The sequence below is a fragment of the Medicago sativa genome, chromosome 3, assembly GCF_051527215.1.
Source record: "Medicago sativa cultivar Bolivia chromosome 3, Bolivia_mono, whole genome shotgun sequence".
In the NCBI taxonomy this organism is placed as follows: Eukaryota; Viridiplantae; Streptophyta; class Magnoliopsida; order Fabales; family Fabaceae; genus Medicago; species Medicago sativa.
In genome coordinates this window covers 68,033,670-68,041,497 of record NC_140751.1, presented here as the reverse complement: position 1 = coordinate 68,041,497, position 7,828 = coordinate 68,033,670, and the positions used below count along the sequence as shown (strand labels likewise).

The following is a 7,828-nucleotide window of genomic DNA, read 5'->3' as shown; positions in this document are numbered from 1 at the left end:
TTATTTATCTTTTGCATTATCATAAACATATCAAAAACAAAAAAATCAACAAATAAAACTTTATAAATCATACTTTTTTTTTTTAGGTGAGTAATTAGGCAACACAAATTGTCAATAAGATCGAGATCAAATAAATGTATTTCATGAGAAAATATACATATCTAACATATAATATTTATGAGATAATAATCTTGAAGGATTTAGAAGTAAACAAGAGAACGTCAATTCATGGAAGATATTTTCAAGAATTATGTAGAGAAGAGTTTGTACTTACCTTGTAATTCAAGCATTATAGAAGTCTTATGCAATAAGAAAGAAGAAAATCATCACCAAACTTTAATTTTAGAATAAGGAAACAATCTTGCATGATTCAATCCATATAATATAAATATCGTATCAAGAAAATCTTTCATGAAACACTAATTTCTCAACTGATATAAGTTCACACTAATGAAATTTTATGATTTTGACATGTATCATATCAATAGTAATCTCTAGTAAATCAATCAGCATAACCACGATATTGGTTATATAAAACAAATAGTATGAGTCATTCACTTCTGGGAATGACGTTTAATGTGACATTTCACCATTTTAATAAAAAACCACTATTTGTTCAATAACAAATGTTATTAATCTTTCAAAAATATTTACTCATTTTGCTACTTCAGGAGCATAATCAAGTTGTATAGAAATGCACATATTTTCTCATATTTTTCCCTTCTTTTTACCAGATCAAATAGATCTTATAAATTTCTAGCATGTTTTAAATGTGTAGTTTTTTTTTTTAGAAAATCAAACACAAATATTTATAAATGAACATCAAAGAAAATCATTTTTTTTTCAAAAATATTTAAATTTAAAATATTGGTTCTTTGAGAACTACACTACCAAAAAAAATTGGTTCTTTGAGAACTGTACATCAAATTTAAATCATATTTTATAAGACAACACTATTATTAACACTATCATTTTAATAGTTTTAAATGAAAAGATAGTAAAAATATGAATAATTCTTTGGAATAGTTTGTTACTTCTATCCCAAATTTGTTGCAAGATTGTTACATTCGTAACAAAAAAAATGTTTCTCATTAAATAGTTTGTTACATAACACTTTAAAATATAGCAACTAAAATTTTCAAAGATAAAATTAAAAGCATTAGAGATTTATGTAACAAATCAATATGTTTTTGAAGATTCACGTAACAAAAAAATCATTCAAAAATTAGGTAACAAATTAATATATTTATAGGGATGTACGTTACAAAAACAAGAATTTATTCACAGACTAATCTTTTATTAATTTGTTCCATAAAATTTGTTTTGAACACAAAATTTATTATGAAAGTTTATTTCAAAAATATCTAGAATTCATCCTATATGAAACAATTTTCAATTTGAAAAAAAAAATCATATATGCTATTGGTTAAAAAAACAATTCATCTGACAACCCGTTTTATGGAAATTTTCAACTAACCACGAATTAAAATAAAATTTAGCAACATAGCTAAATTGAATTCAAGTATTAAAATTATATCTTCAAGAACTATATAACTTCTAATTTATTTGTGCAATCCTTCCGGGATGCATATCATTGAATGAATTCTTCGGGAATTCATCGAGAATAAAAATTGAGTTTTTATGTTATTCAATAACTACTCAAAATCAAATCAATTTTTCCTGCAATCCATCATGGATGCATCACTATTGAATTCTTCAGGAATTCATGGAAGATAAAGATTGATTTTTAAGTTTTTTAAGAACTATGCAATAAATTTAAACCATAAAATCAATTCTCCATGCAATCCTTCATAGATTAACGCTTTTGAATTCTTCAGGAATTCAAAGAGGAAAATATTAAGTTCTTCAGGAACTACGTTGTTGAATTCTTCAGGAATTCACATAGAATAATATTGAGTTCTTCAGGAACTACATAATATATCTCTTTAATTTTATAATATGAGATCAATCCTTATGCAATACTTCATGAATGCATATGGAATAAATAAACACAATAATATAATACAATTCACATAATAACAATTTAATGTATCTATAAGGCACTGATTCCAATTGATGGAATTGTAACAGTATAAAATTAAAACTTATTTACACAAAAAAATAGATTAAAAATTACATACCTAAGTTGGTAAGCTCGTGCTGATAACGTGTTATGAAAATATTAGAATAAAAACAAGAATAAAGAGAAGTAGAGAAGAAGAGAGAAACATAGATGATTATATTATTCTCTTGTAATGTACAATATGTTACATGTAGTCTATATTTATAGAGAAGTACAATAATATGACTTAAGAGTTAAGTACTTAAGAGATAAGTACAAATAGGTGTGACTTAGCGGATAAGTAATATGGTGTCACTAAAGAGATAAGTACAAGGGTTGGTGGACATCCACTTATTATATTCATAACAGTACAGTACAGATATAGATTAGAAATATTATAATTTAAGCAAATATCTTTCTCACAATTTTTCTTAGTGAGTAAGTATACGGTTCAATTCCTCTAAATAGAAACAGTATACGATTCAATTTGTTTCCAAGTCTTCTTCTATTCTTGATCTTTGATTACACAACTCTCCTTGTTCGGTTCTGCCCTATTATCAAAATGGGTTTGTCAAGAAAACATGTTACGAGTGTTATTGCGCTGTCACTGCTTGTGTTTTTATCATTAACATGGAACCTGAACTCAGTTTTAGCCTCTTCAGGAGGTGTCATGGGAGGAAGTTTCTTCAATTCAGATTCTTCTTCCTCATCCTCATCCTCAAGTTTCTTCAGTTCAGATTCTTCCTCATCCACAAGGTATTCAAGTTCTCGACATGTAAGGGCACAACATCATGGGAATGGTACCGCTGATGGTAAGGTTGCAAGTGATGAAACTGAAACATGGTTCTTGTTTTTCTTCTTGGTACTTGCACTTGGTGTCATTTTGGCTATAAGTCTTTGTAAACAAATCCATGAGAATACAGTTACTGTGCTTAAGCTTCAGGTTTGTTAACAAAAACATTTTTAGTTGTTTGTGCTCATTCTTCAATTACTAATAGTAGCTTTAGTTTCAAATTAATATTTTGATTTAATTCATATGCAATGACAGTGTAATATATCTAAGACATTGTAGATGTTTGTGTGTCTGTTGTCTAAGGTTGGAATCTTGGATGGGATGGGATGCACAATACAAAGGGATCTAACTAGGATTGCCGAAGCTGCTAATACATCGTCTAAGGAAGGTGTGAGCTGTTTATTGAAAGGTGAGTGAGTTGCTTCTAATATTTTTAGAGTTTAATTTATTTATATACACAACAAGTTTTACACATGCATCCAATCATGTGTTTCCAAATCAGTTAACGAGGCATGAGAAGTCATGTGTTTTTAACTCATTAAATAATGTGGCAACACGCCATTTGATGCATGTGTAGAACTTTTGTACAAGTGTATATAACTTAAATTCATATTTTTATGCTACCTCTGCTTCTGTCCATAAGTATATGTCTGTTGGGAGAAATTTCTTTGTCTATTTTATAAGACCATTCAAATTACTTGACTAACATACAACAACCAAGGCTTATCCCACTAAGTGGGGTCGGCTATAGAGTTTTGACAAAGTTATATGTCGGTTGTTGAGGCTTAACACAACCTCTCCTTTTACCCGGACTTGAGACCGGCTATGCAATGCAAGGCTGACATAGGCAGGATTAATTACTTGACTAACATAGCTCAAATTATTTTACACCTCTTTATGTAATCAATAACAAACACTTTGATATAGATTGTCGAGGTGGGGTGGGTAGGGGTAAGAAATAAAGGAAGGGGATATGGTTAATTTGGCGTACTATACTTTAGATGATTTGGAAGACAAGAAATGGGATTGTATTTCCAAATGAAGGAAAAATACCGGAAGAAGTAGTGAATGAGATTAAACTTTTGTCATGGAGATGGGTTTGAGTAGAGGGAAGATTTCTCACTGCCTTCTCTATGAGTGGAGGTGGGATCCTATTAACTGTTTGGACAGGTAGGGAGTGGGTGAGGAGGTGTGTTTTGGTTGGAGTCCTTGGCGAAGAGTTTTCTGGTCGCTGCTGTCAGTCTGTGGGAGGCCTGCTGTTTGCATAGTTGTTTTTCTGGTTGATTGTGTCCTGTTGATGCTGACACAAAGCTTATGATTCCGTGTGTTTTGCTTGAAGTGCTGGTTTCCGTCTGAGTTTCTATATTGTTTTTCGGATGCAGGATGTCTTTTGTTTTCTCTAGTTTTTTAGTGTAGCAGGTTGTTAGTGCAGGACAGTTTCAGTTTTGGTTATGTGGTAGTATCTTCGGTTGGCAGTTTTTGCAACCTGTCTCCTGCTGCCTTTTTTATGGTGTAAAATGAAAGATTTAGGATTCTGATGTGGCCTACTGCTAGAGTTGATGTTCAGATGTAGAGTTATGTGCTTCTGGTCTGCAGCTTTGGTGCATTGTAGTGTCCCTAGGTTGTTTTGGGCAGTTTCTGTTTTGTAGCTAGTTTGTTTAGTGTTTTTGGCTTCTATGTCTTTAGTGTAACTCCCTAGCTTGTGTGATGGGTCAATAACTTTATACCAATTCTGAATTCGTCTCGGGTTCGGTTTGGATTTAATTACAATTACCAATTGTAAGTAAATTTAATACCACTGCAATCTCTCTTAATTGATATACTTCTTGTTGTTGGCCTTTCTTAACAGAGACAATACAAACTTTAGAGAAACATCATCGTTACTGTATAGCAGGATATTCATCTGTAAGTTCATTCCTTCTCCTAATTAGGCCAAAGTGCAATTTGAGTTATAGCCCCTATAGGTGTTAAAGGGGTTACCCTTGATGAACAAACTTTGCAGGTGGATCTTAAAAGGAGCCAGGAGGGTGGAGAAACATGCTATAACCAACTATCAATTGAAGAAAGGGAAAAATTTGATGGAGACATTAGTTAACTTGAGCAACAACAATAAGACACGTATAAGAAGCCAGAGTTATGATCGGTTTAGCAATGAATATTCCACAGTATGATTTAATTTTTAAAGATATTTTATAAAAGCAATTAAAGGGCAGGTACTTACAGTGTAAAATAGTTTTATACTTATATTCAATGAGAATCCACTACTTTGCCATATTACACCCCCTTCTGGATGGTTATTTTGAAACTCATGGAAAAATGTTAACCTCTCATTGAATGTCACCGTAAAACTGTTTTACAATGACAGTGTATGACCATTAAACTCTATAGAACATGCTTCAATTTCTAGTAATATGCGGGAACAGATCATCTCTGGCGAGGTTTTTACTGGGTGGAAATCCTCACCCTTCAATTCTCTTTTAATGGCTTTGATATCATCCGACAGAAACAAATGAGTGGCAGATTTCACCGCAGAAACTTTTCACGGCAGAAGATTTGTTTCTAGAATATGCACATTGACAAAAAAAGTTATTAACATCAATTTTAAGTTTTCAACTATTGGACAAGTTATTTGTTAATTTTGTTTCAAATAATACTTATAGAGTTTTAATCATTAACCAACTTCTGGCTTTCTGCAGATTGATGTAGAAAAGAGTTCTGAAGAAACCGAGAAATTTGAAAAAAAGAAACTTCGCAGTGGGTTCGACAACAAGTACATAGTGGTATGATATAATTTACTTTTCTTTGGGTTTCATAAATTTGATTTGTTTTTTTGAGTTGGCATAAACTTTCACTACCGATTCTATATTTGGTATCAGAGGGCAAGTAATCGTAATTTTGCAAAAGCTACACTATGTAGTTTTGTGAAAATCATGTTGGCTCACAGTGGTTCCGGCAGATACCAAACATGCATAGAAAATTCCATTGTTTTCAAGACTATATCACTTGATTAGTAGAATTCTATGCGTCCCAACACCATAGTATTTTATCCTTGTTTCCTCAATAATGGATCATCCAAGTTTTAACAATGCAATGTTGCAAGTGGAAGATTTGACATTGACAACATCAATTTAGCTTGCCATTTTAGTTGTTTTTTAGTAGATTTAAACCTTTAATACTTTGACCATATTTAACATTTAAAAGACAGCCATGTTGTCCAAATGGTCTCATGATACTAAGAAGGGAGTCTACATTTTTCCCAACTCTATTCTTAAAAAACATAAAGTGAAGATTTACTATCTTATTTGTAATGAGCAAACTAACCCTTAGCAGAAAATGAATATACTAATGAACAGATACCCATATACAACATTAACCAGAAAATCTAACAATTGTAATATGTAGCATTCACATATGCTATTCATGCAATATTTTCTGCAACACATGAATGAGTGAAGCATTCATATAGCGTATGGTTCATTGTTAAGGGACAAGTCATGAGAAAAAGTCTACATTTGAAAGCAGTAGTGTAGGTTCCTTGGATAAATACTACCAATTAGAAAACCATATGGTTCAATATTGCCTCATATTTTGTTTGGATTGGGATCTTGATGTTAACTTATATTTTACAACATCTTTTTGGTCCAAGTGGAAGAGTCCTTGGGATATTCATAATGGCTACATAACTGTCTTAATTTCTGTCTATTCTTATCACTTGTAACCTGTGGCATTTTGATATCTTACTGTAAATTTGGATAGATTACTTTCTTCTTATATTTGAGATGTCTTATGTTAGGTAACAATATTGGTAGCTACTAAAGGAGCACATAAGCTACCTAACATGAAGGGAGCTGAATATTTAAAGGAAGCTTTGCAAAAACTTACATCCCTTCTCTCCAGCAAAAATTTATTAGTAAGCTAAAAGAGACATTCATTTCATAATTCATATGTTAATCATAGTGTCATTAATTTCTTCAACAGTATAAGTGTATAACTGTATAACCTTGGAATTCTTTCAGGCTGGTGAGGTACTATGGACCCCACAGAGAGAGGATGAAACCCTTTCAGATGGAAAACTACTTAAAGATTACCCTCAGCTAGCTAAGTCTATGAAATATGAATAAACAAGTGGGTGATGCTTGGTTATCATTTTTGTATTCATTTTTTTTCGTAGCAATTGAATTGATCTTTGTAAAAAATAGCAGTTGGATTTATATTTGTTAATGTCTGGAGTGAGTACATATTTTAAACCTTGTGAAATTGAGGTCCACAAAGTGAGTGACATTTAAATTGCAAAACACTAATGGAAGGTTTGTTCTTTGCACTGAGCTGCGGACAAGGTGTTATAGTAGTGAGAATAAATCTAAGTGACTACTATAACACCTTCAAATGACTTACTTATTCCTTTATTCTTATATGATATCATGATTATTTATATTGAAAGGGAAATAGTAGTACAAGTATTAGTTGTGAGTCTATGAGCTTGTTTATTATAAATTTAAAAAATATGATTTTTCTTTGTATTTTTATGCTTTTCACAAAAAGAAAAGTTTTTATTTTATTTTATGAAAATTTACTAAAAAATATTAAAAATTATTTGAAACTCATTTCTTATAAATTAAAAGAGTAATTTTAACATCCATTAATATAGATATTCATTGTTAGAGATTTAAAATTATAAAACTCACATATTTTTCAAAAAGATATATGTCAAAAATGATTTTTAAGAGAAATTATTCAAAATAACTTATCATTTTAAGCATTTCTTAAAATTTTATCATCCAAAAAAAGTCTTACTAAAAGGATGAAATTGTTAAAATAACTTTGTATGAAACACTATTGAAACCAATTTCGCATTTAAATCTTTCTTTAAATTTTCAAAGAGAGAAAAAACCAATACACTAAATATAATTTAAAGTTTTGTATGCAGTTTTGTATAAAGATTTAAAATGACTTTTCCTAAAAAAAATTAAAAT

The 7,828-nt window shown here is 30.6% G+C and overlaps 1 pseudogene across 1 annotated transcript; it reads left to right on the top strand.

The window, feature by feature from the left end:
• Positions 1 to 2,557: 2,557 nt before the first annotated feature.
• On the top strand, positions 2,558 to 7,176 carry LOC146939474 (FLUCTUATING-LIGHT-ACCLIMATION protein 1, chloroplastic-like; annotated as a pseudogene). Its single transcript, XR_015031664.1, has 7 exons — positions 2,558 to 3,005; positions 3,159 to 3,264; positions 4,705 to 4,760; positions 4,858 to 5,020; positions 5,552 to 5,635; positions 6,649 to 6,765; positions 6,872 to 7,176. The product of XR_015031664.1 is annotated as an FLUCTUATING-LIGHT-ACCLIMATION protein 1, chloroplastic-like (transcript).
• The last annotated feature ends 652 nt before the right edge of the window (positions 7,177 to 7,828 follow it).